Below are 12718 nucleotides of genomic sequence, written 5' to 3' on the forward strand. Positions count from 1 at the left end.
AAATGCACAATAAAAACACAATGCAATAGCAAGTCTGAACTTGAGAAGTAGATTTTTTTTCTGACAAATTTCAGTTATGTCTATTTCCACTCCCCCTGTATCACGTGACAGCCACCATCCAATCACAAATACATATACGTATATGCTGTGAATTCCTGCACATGCTCAGTAGGAGCTGGTGACACAAAAAGTGTAAATATTAAAATACTGTGCACATTTTGTTCTATCTGCTCTATCTGAATCATGAAAGTTTAATTTTGACTTGAGTGTCCCTTTAAAGACGAAAGGATGATGGGAACAAAACAAATGTTTAAGTTTGTCTGGTGTCCAGTATTTATCGAGACAGTCCAGCATCTTAGTTCTCTGTTCAGTAAAATATGTTATTAAAAAACTGAGACTTCTTCCAACTGAGGGTTTGCTTGCACAATGTGAACAGTTTCCTAACCTGGTTTAGAATAGCATGTGAACTGAAACTGTTTTCCAATATCGACCAGAAGTAAATTCATATGTCCATGAGACCATTTATTTAATAGGGGTGAATCTCCTCTTTCAAATGAAAGGTCACATGACATGGTTTATTGTAGAGGGGGGGGGAATACCTCTATCCAATCCAAGCATGCGGAAAGTGCCCGGAAAGGATATTTTGTTGTACATATTCTGAATTAATGAAGGGTTTAACTAACTGAACTTGAGTATCAAGAGGCAAAGAACTGATTACCATAACCATTTAGCAAAGAAACGTTTTAACTGAGTATTGTCAGGATTCTCTAGATTAAATTGTTCTATTGTTCTATATTGTGTAATTATCGCTTTTTTACATACTGTGAACTAAGGGGCATAGGAAGCTTTCCAAGTCCTTAGAATAAGATTCCTGACTACTACAATTATTGTATTAACTAAATTATAATTCTGACAAGTTTGTGACAAGTTAACCAGAAAAAAACATGTTTTAAAAGTATCTTAAATTCCAACCTCAAGATAGTATTAACCCAATAATTAACTCTACTCCACAGTTGATTAACCTTTGGACAAGACCAAAAACAATGAAAAATATCTGCTTGTTGTGCATTGCATCTTGTACATAAACAGGTCTTGTTATACCATTTTGTCAGCCTCTCAGGAGTGATATATACAGAATTAATCAGTTTATATGACCTTCTCTCCAATATGTCTGAACCCAGTATTTGTTGATTCTTTTTAAACTTTCTTGAATGCCCTGTGTACTAATCTCTGGAAAGTACTTTTGCCACTTATTTTGAATCCATTCCCATTGTAAATCATTCTTATGAGAATTTTAAATATTATAAAAGGAGGTAATGGTACCCATTTTGATACAGTTTAATTCTACTGGATAGTATTCCAACTGACCAATCCAAATTATGTTTAGTTTCTAAATCTAAAATAAAACGTCTCAACTGCAGATATGCAAAGAAATCCTATTTGGGTAACTTAAATTGCTGACTCAAATCGTTAAACATTCTTATTGTCAAATCTGGTAACAAGAATTGTTTATCCCATTTCAGCCCTTGGTATTCCCAAACTCTGAAAACCTTTTGACTGAGACCTGGGCTAAACTCTGGGCTACCCATGATTGGGAGAAATGTTGAAGTGAAAGGAACTAAACTAATCTCTTGGCAATAACTTTGCCAAGCTAATATTATATTATTAAACGTAAATAAATTAGAAACACTAGATGGTAATTTAGCCACAGGACAATGAATAAGAACCTTTAACTCAAATGAGGCTATCAGATTAGACTCACAGGCATAAAGTGACACATATTCTTCTTCTGTAATCCAATCAATCGCAAACTTTAAGAGAGACACTAAATTATAGTGCCTAATATTAGGGAATGCTAAACCTGCTGCAAGTCTTGGGCTCATCAATCTATGCAGCACAATACGTGTTTGTGACCCTTTCCATAAGAATTTAGAGCAAAGTTGATTAAAAGTTTTGATATCAGATTTATGTAACAAGACTGGAATGTTTTGTAATAAGTATAATATTTTGTCAATAGAATAATTTTAATTAACATTCACCTAGATTACAAGTTTTGCGCTATAGAGGGTGCGAAATGAACGCAACAAAAGTTGCGTTATTTCACCCCCCCCTATAGCGCTGCTATTACAAGTTTCAGAAAAGCCTCCTTGTGCGTGCGATATGGTGGCGATAAGCTCCATACCACACAAAATCCAAGGGCTGCTTTGACGTGCTCGTGCATGCTTTCCCCATAGACATCAATGGGGAGAGTGTGTTAGAAAAAAAACTAACACCTGAAATGCGGAATGGCGATCGCCGAAACGCAACCCCATTGATGTCTATGGGGAAAAAAGTTACGTTTAAATTTAACACCCTAACATAAACCCCAAGTCTAAACACCCCTAATCCGCCACCCCCGACATCGCCGACACCGAAATAAAGTTATTAACCTCTAATCTGCCGCTCCCTACATCGCCGCCACTATAATAAAGCTATTAACCCCTATTCCACGGCCCCTATAATAAAGTTATTAACCCCTATTCCGCCGCTCCCCGACATCGCCGCCACTAATAAAAGTTATTAACCCCTAAACCTCTGGCCTCCCACATCACTGCCACTAAATAAATTTATTAACCCCTAAACCGCCAGCCCCCCACATCGCAAAAAACTAAATGAAACTATTAACCCCTAAACCTAACAACCCTTTAACTTTGACAATATCCCTATTTTAAAATAAATAAAAACTTACCTGTGAAATTAAAAAAAAACGAAGTTTAAACTAACAATTAAACTAACTTACGGCTAGATTACGAGTTTTGCGGTAAGAGCTGCTCGGTAATAACTTGCAAGTTATTGTCACCGCTCACTTACCTACAGCACTGGTATTACAGGTTTACAAAAACCCGGCGTTAGCAGTCAAGAAGTGAGCGTAGAGCAAAATTGAGCTCCATACCGCACTCCAATACCAGCGCTGCGGTGAGCTGCGGTAAAATGGTTTTACGTGCTCGTGCACGATTTCCCCATAGACTCAATGGGGAGAGCCGGCTGAAAAAAAGCCTAACACCTGCAATAAAGGAGCGTAAAGCTCCAAAACGCAGCCCCATTGATTCCTATGGGGAAACTAAATTTATGTTTACACCTAACACCCTAACATGAATGGTTCTGAACCCCGAGTCTAAACACCCCTAATCTGCTGCCCCCGACATCGCCGACACCTACATTATACTTATTAACCCCTAATCTGCTGCCCCCGACATCGTCGCCACCTACATTACAGTTATTAACCCCTAATCTGCCACCCCCAATGTCGTCGCTACCTACCTACACTTATTAATCCCTAATCTGCCACCCCCAACGTCGCCGCCACTATACTAAATTTATTAACTCCTAAATCTAACCCTAACACCTACTAACTTTAATGTCATTAAAATAAATCTAAATAAAACCTACAATTAATAACTAAATAATTCCTATTTAAAACTAAATACTTACCTATAAAATAAACCCTAAGATAGCTACAATATAGCTAATAGTTACATTGTATCTATCTTAGGTTTTCTTTTTATTTCATAGGTAAGTTTGTATTTATTTTAACTAGGTAGAATAGTTACTAAATAGTTATTAAATATTTACTAACTACCTAGCTAAAATAAATACAAACTTACCTGTAAAATAAAACCTAACCTATCTTACACTAACACCTAACCTTAGACTACAATTAAATCAATTATATAAATTAAATACAATTAACTAAATTACAAAAAAACAAACACTAAATTACACAAAATAAAAAAAGAAATGATCAGATATTTAAGCTAATTACACCTAATCTAATAGCCCTATCAAAATAAAAAAATCCCCCCCAAAATAAAAAAAACCCTAGCCTAAACTAAATTACCAATAGCCCTTAAAAGGGCCTTTTGCGGGGCACTGCCCCAAAGAAATCAGCTCTTTTACCTGTAAAAAAAATACAAACAACCCCCCAACAGTAAAACCCACCACCCACACAACCAGCCCCCCAAATAAAATCCTAACTAAAAAACCTAAGCTCCTTATTGCCCTGAAAAGGGCATTTGGATGGGCATTGCCCTTAAAAGGGCATTTAGCTCTTTTTCCGCCCAAACCCTAATCTAAAAATAAAACCCACCCAATAAACCCTTAAAAAAGTTTAACACTAACCCCCGAAGATCCACTTACAGTTTTTGAAGACCCAACATCCATCCTCAACAAACCCGGCAGAAGTCCTCAACGAAGCTGCAGAAGTCTTCATCCAACCAGGCAGAAGTCTTCATCCAGACGACATCTTCTATCTAACAGACAAGATTATCCAAAATAAAAACAATTACACCTAATCTAAAAAGCCCTATAAAAATAAAAAAAGCCCCCCAAAATTAAACAAAAACCCAAGTCTACAATAAACTACCAATAGCCGTTAAAAGGGCCTTTTGTAGGGCATTGCCCTAAATAAATCAGCTCTTTTAGCTGTAAAAAAATATAATGAGCCCCCAACATTAAAACCCACCACCCAACCAACCCCCCAAAATAAAAAAACTAACTCTAACAAAAACCTAAGCTCCCCATTGCCCTGAAAATGGCATTTGTATGGGCATTGCCCTTAAAAGGGCATTCAGCTCTTTTTAAAAAGCCCAAACCCTAATAAAAAAAAAAAAAAGATCCAAAAAAAGTAAAAAAAAACCCCTAACACTAACCCCCGACGATCCACTTACAGTTTTTGAAGTCCGAACATCCATCCTCATCCAGGCATCGAGAAGTTTTCATCCAGACGGCATCTTCTATCTTCATCCAGGCGTCATCTTCTATCTACATCCTGGCGGCGCGGAGCGGATCCATCCTTGAAGACATCCGGCGCGGAGCGTCCTCTTCATACTGTCACCACCGTACACTGGATCTTCAATGCAAGGGGGCCTTTTCAAAACGGCGTCCCTTGCATTCCTATTGGCTGATTTGATTCTTGATATTCAAATCAGCCAATTGGATGAGAGCTACTGAAATCCTATTGGCTGAATAGGAGTTATTTGTTCCTGTAATATACTGTAAAATTCTAATTGTAAACAATCAGGACCGGGCGCTTTATTAGGTTTAGCATTTTTAATCCCATCTAGAATATCTTGCGTAGATATTGGTGCATTAAACTCGTTTACAATTTCTTCTGATAATCGAGGCAACCTTATATTTTCCCAAAACTATTTTTCCTGTGTCCTTTTTATGGATCCTGCTTTATATAAGTTCTGTAAAAAGTCTAGAAAGACCTTTTTAATATCAGCTGAATTTGTAAATCTTTCCTCACCCCTCTTAATTGCAGAAATGTAATTTCTACTTTTATGTTTGGTGATTCTAGCTAGGTACTTTGCTGACCTACCTTCATGACCCCCATACAGAGCCCTTTGTCTTAAATCATCCTGAGCCGGTCTTTGATAAAAAGAAAAGATATCTCTCTGCTCTTTAGACTCAGTATATCTCTCCCAGTTTAGCTTACTTGGATTGGACAGATAGGCATTGTAACTATTTCTGACCGTATTAGACAGTTGAATTTCTCTTTGTGTAGTTTTTTTTTAAGTAACATAAATGAGCTCTAGTGTCACCGCGGAGAACAGCCTTAGCTGCTTCAAAACAAATCTCCGTTTTATCTAGATAAGAAGAGTTAAGATTATAATAGCTCGTCCATTTCTCCTTAAACCAGTTTTGAAATGTAATATTCTGGGACAAATGGGATTAAAATTATCTGTTGATTGAGCAGTTTTAATACTGATGTCTAACGAAATAATGGTATGGTCCGAGAGTGTAATATCTTTAATATTCATTCATATTCTTCATATCCAATCCAAGCATTGTGTCTGACACTAAAAACATGTCTATCCTAGAGAAAGCTTATTGTACCTTAGACACACATGTACAAGTTTTAAGATCCGGGTTTTGTACAGTATGAGTCATATGTCTTTCAAGCCTAACTTATTACACACTTTTTGCAGTATATGAGTCTTCCTATCCTTCCTAAATAGATTATTCTTAGTCATTATACCTAGATTGGGTGTAGAAATAAGATTAAGATCACCCATAATTATTACATTTTGTGATCAATTACATTCGGGCCATAAACATTGCATAAAATAAAATAAATTTGATCTATTTTTAATTTAATAATTTGTTAACGAGCATCTAAATCTAGCTCTGTCGATATTATGATATAAGATAAATTCTTATTTATAAGAATCAGATCACTCTTCTTTCTTCTATCACAAGGGGTGGCTATAACCTCTTCAACCCATTTTGATTTTAATTTAATGATCTCTGACTGTTTCAACAGTTTAAAATGTGTTTCTTGTAACATAGCAATATCTGGTTTATGTTTACTGAGTTTTTTTATTATAGCCTTCCTTTTGATTGGAGAGGTTATGCCCCCTACATTCCACGACAATAATCTAAGAGTATTTACTTTAATTTAGGTCTAAATATACTTATAAAGTACTGGGGGGGACGGGGTAGAAAGTAGGGAATAAAGGAGAAAAAGGAGGAAGGGGAGAAAAAATACCTTATCCAATTTAGGATTGTAAGCACTTTTACTATATTCATAAAATGCCTTAATGTTGTAAAACCAACATGGTAATAAAGAAACCCAGCACACAAAACTTGGAAGCGAAAAATAAAAACACTCCATTCCGCTCAATGTTAATGATATCCTAAGTTTACACATGGAACTATTCTATGGCCTTTGATTTACAGAACATGAGGGCCTCATCTTCATTATTGATAATTTTCGTACTTCCGTCTATTACAATGATCAATTTTGCAGGATATACCAGTCTTGCATCAAACTTAGCTTTAATAAGTTTGGTACAAAATGGGGGCATCTCTCTTTTCCTCGTCAAAGTCTCACCTGAAAAATCCTGGAACATCAAGATCCTATGTTGATCTATCATTATGTGGTTAACCTTCCAATAATGTCTAAAATAATAATTAAATATAGGAATTTCAGTACAATTGCTCTCGGTTTATTGGTGCCATCTAGATTTTTCTGTACTGGCCTGACTCTATGTACTCTCTCAATATGTCTTATGTGAGGTGAGGGTTAAATATTTAGTAACTGAGGTAACTTATGTTTTGTGAAGTGCATTAGCTCAATCATCCTAATATTGTTCCGCCTTGAGCGGCCCTCTAGTTCCTCAATTCTTGACTGCGGTACTGATATTATCTTAGTCTGTGATTGGGAAACTTGTTCTTGTAAGGTAAATCTATCCTCTAACTCAGAGACCCTAGTTTTAGCTTCATTCACTTGTGAAGAAAATTGCCTTACTTCATTGGTTAGAGTTAGACCACTGATTTCTTGTTTAATTTCTAGTTTTACTGAATCCAACTGTGAAATAATAATCTTCTTTGAAATGTAAAAAACGAATTCAGGTATGTCATAATTAAGAGGGTTAATCTAACTATGATTCTGTGACAGTTCTATGCTGTGTTCAGCTTGTTTACTAACCTTTTTTTCTCGCTGTTTGGGCGGCATGACAGGAGAGTAGCCTTTACCTGGTGCAATATATCTTTCCATAGATATTATAAATCCCAAGGGGATTACTTCAATCAAAAACCAATTATTCACCATTGAATTGGGTCATTAACGAACTAGCTAATCCAACCAGGTGAATATATGCAAAATTGTGTATATAGAGGAATTAAAGGACAATAAAAACTGCCTACCTACTTGTGATGTGCTTTATATTATGCACATATATTATCCTAGATTAGGGTATTAAAACCCTAAAGGGTACTGCACTACAAACATACAAACCATATAATACAGTGTCTTATTAATTATAAATAAATAGTGTGCAAACATCCAGTGAGGCTTTAAACAATGCTAAATAATGTGTTCACGTGAACAGAAAAACAGCCAGTGAGGCTTCTAAGAATACCACATAATCGGCTAGATATAGAGTTTTGTCGGTAAAGACCCGCGTAGCTAACGCAGCTTTTTTTCCCAACGCACCCTTAAGACAACGCTGGTATTTAGAGTTGTCTGAAGGGCTGCGTTAGGCTCCAAAAAGGGTGCGTTGAGCCGAATTTACCGCCACTTCAACCCTCAATACCAGCGTTGCTTACGGTAGCGGTAAGCTGGCAAAACGTGCTCGTGCACGATTCTCCCATAGGAAACAATGGGGCCGTTTGGGATGAAAAAAAAACTAACACCTGCAAAAAAGCAGCGTTAAGCTCCCAACGCAGCCCCATTGTTTCCTATGGGGAAACACATTCTATGTCTGCACCTAACACCCTAACATGTACCCCGAGTCTAAACACCCCTAACCTTACACTTATTAACCTCTAATCTGCCGCCCCCGCTATCGCTGACACCTGCTGTATATTATTAACCCCTAATCTGCCGCTCCGTACACCGCCGCAAGCTACATTATCCCTATGAACCCCTAATCTGCTGCCCCTAACATCGCCGACACCTATATTATATTTATTAACCCCTAATCTGCCCCCCCAACGTCGCCGCCACCTACCTACACTTATGAAACCCCTAATCTGCCGACCGGACCTCGCCGCCACTATAATAAATGTATTAACCCCTAAACCGCCACACTCCCGCCTCGCAAACACTATAATAAATTGTATTAACCCCTAATCTGCCCTCTCTAACATAGCCGCCACCTAACTTCAAGTATTAACCCCTAATCTGCCGACCGGACCTCGCCGCCACTATAATAAATTTATTAACCCCTAAACCGCCGCACTCCCGCCTCGCAAACACTATAATAAATTGTATTAACCCCTAATCTGCCCTCCCTAACATCGCCGCCACCTAACTTCAAGTATTAACCCCTAATCTGCCGACCGGACCTTGCTGCTACTCTAATAAATGTATTAACCCCTAAAGCTAAGTCTAACCCTAACCCTAACCCCCCCCTAAATTAAATATAATTTTAATCTAACAAAATAAATTAACTCTTATTAACTAAAGTATTCCTATTTAAAGCTAAATACTTACCTGTAAAATAAACCCTAATATAGCTACAATATAACGAATAATTATATTGTAGCTATTTTAGGATTTATATTTATTTTACAGGCAACTTTGTATTTATTTTAACTAGGTACAATAGCTATTAAATAGTTATTTACTATTTAATAGCTACCTAGTTAAAATAATTACTAAATTACCTGTAAAATAAATCCTAACCTAAGTTACAATTAAACCTAACACTACACTATCAATAAATTAATTAAATAAATTTCCTACAATTACCTACAATTAAATAAACTAAACTAAATTACAAAAAACCCCCCACTAAATTACAAAAAATAAAAAAAGATTACAAGAATATTAGGCTAATTACACCTACTCTAAGCCCCCTAATAAAATAAAAAAGCCCCCCAAAATAATAAAGGTCCCTACCCTATTCTAAATTAAAAAGTAATCAGCTCTTTTACCAGCCCTTAAAAGGGCTTTTTGCGGGGCATGCCCCAAAGTAATCAGCTCTTTTGCCTGTAAAAAAAAATACAACCCTCCCCCAACATTAAAACCCACCACCCACATACCCCTACTCTAACCCAACCCCCCCTTAAATAAACCTAACACTACCCCCCTGAAGATCTCCCTACCTTGAGTCGTCTTCACCAAGCCGGGTCGAAGTCTTCATCCGATGGGGCAGAAGAAGACATCCAGACCGGCAGAAGTCTTCATCCTTACAGGGCAGAAGAGGACATCCGGACCGGCAGACATCTTCATCCAAGCGGCATCTTCTATCTTCATCCATCCGGAGCGTTCCGATCAGCCAATAGAATGCGAGCTCAATCTGATTGGCTGATTGGATCAGCCAATCTGATTGAACTTGAATCTGATTGGCTGATTCAATCAGCCAATCAGATTTTTCCTACCTTAATTCCGATTGGCTGATAGAATCCTATCGGCCAATCGGAATTCGAGGGACACAATCTTGGATGACGTCATTTAAAGGAACCTTCATTCGGCGCGTAGGCGTCGGTTGAAGAGGATGGATCCGCGTCGGCTGGAAGAAGATGGCTCCGCTCCACTCCGGATGGATGAAGATAGAAGATGCCGCTTGGATGAAGATGTCTGCCGGTCCGGATGTCCTCTTCTGCCTGGATAGGATGAAGACTTCTGCCGGTCTGGATGTCCTCTTCTGCCCCTTCGGATGACGACTTCGGCCCGGCTGGGTGAAGACGACTCAAGGTAGGGAGATCTTCAGGGGGGTAGTGTTAGGTTTATTTAAGGGGGGGTTGGGTTAGAGTAGGGGTATGTGGGTGGTGGGTTTTAATGTGGGGGGGTTGTATTTTTTTTTACAGGCAAAAGAGCTGATTACTTTGGGGCATGCCTCGCAAAAAGCCCTTTTAAGGGCTGGTAAAAGAGCTGATTACTTTTTAATTTAGAATAGGGTAGGGACCTTTATTATTTTGGGGGGCTTTTTTATTTTATTAGGGGGGCTTAGAGTAGGTGTAATTAGCCTAATATTCTTGTAATCTTTTTTTATTTTTTGTAATTTAGTGGTTTTTTTTTGTAATTTAGTTTAGTTTATTTAATTGTAGGTAATTGTAGGACATTTATTTAATTAATTTATTGATAGTGTAGTGTTAGGTTTAATTGTAACTTAGGTTAGGATTTATTTTACAGGTAATTTAGTAATTATTTTAACTAGGTAGCTATTAAATAGTAAATAACTATTTAATAGCTATTGTGCCTAGTTAAAATAAATACAAAGTTGCCTGTAAAATAAATATAAATCCTAAAATAGCTACAATATAATTATTCATTATATTGTAGCTATATTAGGGTTTATTTTACAGGTAAGTATTTAGTTTTAAATAGGAATACTTTAGTTAATAAGAGTTAATTTATTTTGTTAGATTAAAATTATATTTAATTTAGGGGGGTGTTAGGGTTAGGGTTAGACTTAGCTTTAGGGGTTAATACATTTATTAGAGTAGCGGCGAGGTCCGGTCGGCAGATTAGGGGTTAATACTTGAAGTTAGGTGGTGGCGACGTGGAGGGGGGGCAGATTAGGGGTTAATAAATATTATGTAGGTGTCGGCGATGTTAGGGGCAGCAGATTAGGGGTTCATAGGGATAATGTAGGTGGCGGCGATGTGCGGTCGGCAGATTAGGGGTTAAAAATATTTATTATAGTGGCGGCGATGTGGGGGGACCTCGGTTTAGGGGTACATAGGTAGTTTATGGGTGTTAGTGTACTTTAGAGCACTGTAGTTAAGAGCTTTATAAACCGGCGTTAGCCCAGAAAGCTCTTAACTACAGCCTTTCCATGGGCGGTAGGAGTCTTGTAGAGGTGTAATGCTCACTTCAGCCAAGACTCTAAATACCAGCGTTAGGAAGATCCCATTGAAAAGATAGGATACGCAATTGGCGTAAGGGGATCTGCGGTATGGAAAAGTCGCGGCTTGAAAGTGAGCGTTAGACCCTTTCCTGCCTGACTCTAAATACCAGCGGGCGGCCAAAAGCAGCGTTAGGTCCCTATTGCTAATCAACACACATTCAAGCTGGTATTTCATTCAATACTGTATCATATATTGTATACCGTATATTCAATATATTCAGCGTTTTTCCCCTGCCGTTTATATAATATATATAATAATATACATATAATATATCCTAATTAGCTAGCTATTCAGTCTCCAACTAAACGTCATAAAACAGGCAGACTGCCGAGTATAATTGTATCGTATTGTAACAAAGTATAGTTTTTCTACCTCTTGTTTACAATTCAAATACTATTGTTTCACACCACAATTGCGTCCCTCATAGCCCCGCCCACCGACGCAGTTCGTCACTTAAGCGTGACTTCGTCAGGGCTTAGGGGCGGTCTCAGTCATCTTAGCTTGTTTTATAGGCATAAGTTGCCATGGTAGTCAATTTGATTGGCAGCAATTTTATCCTGCCTGGTGTAAAAAAAAATCGAAATTCATACAGGTCCGCAGAGGGTGCTCATACTAATTATTAATAGTTTCATATATTTCATTTGGCCTCATCTTAAGTTGTATGTTTATCCCTTTTATATTCCACAGAAATTTAGCGCATACTAGGGAATTCACTGTATTTCCAGAACATGCGTCATATTCATATACAGAAAAGGCTCTATATCATATAGTGCAAATATAATGAATACAGTAACCTTTTGGTTACATGTTAGTGTACCATAAGATATATATGTATTATATCTCCGTTTGTAGACATTTATTTGCCTATAGTATTTCATCAGCATGGTTTTTATAATGATTGTCAATTGAATTTCAAAAGATTTTTTATATATATATATATATATATATATATATATATACATAACTACTCAGGGATATTTATTTATTGTACTTATTTTCCAATGTCATAGGGTGTACTGCTACAATATGTTTACTTTGGATCTTAGCATACTAGGGTGTTGTTAGACGGATATTATGGGAATTCATATTCATCCCACAAAACATTTATAAGATATCGCTTCATTTAGCCCTTTTGGTGCAACTGATTGCAACTCATGAATCCATCTACATTCCTTTTGCAACAGTATTTTGTTAAAGTCACCCCTTCTGCCTTTTAGTTTTAGCTGTTCAATTGCAAGAAACCTGATATGATATTTGGCCTCTGCATAGAATGTATTCATATGTTGGGCTACTGGCACTGATTTATAACATTTAATATCACCTATATGTTCCAAAATTCTGATTCTTAACTCCCTGGAGGTCTCTCCCACATAGA

The sequence above is a fragment of the Bombina bombina genome, chromosome 7 (assembly GCF_027579735.1).
Source record: "Bombina bombina isolate aBomBom1 chromosome 7, aBomBom1.pri, whole genome shotgun sequence".
In the NCBI taxonomy this organism is placed as follows: Eukaryota; Metazoa; Chordata; class Amphibia; order Anura; family Bombinatoridae; genus Bombina; species Bombina bombina.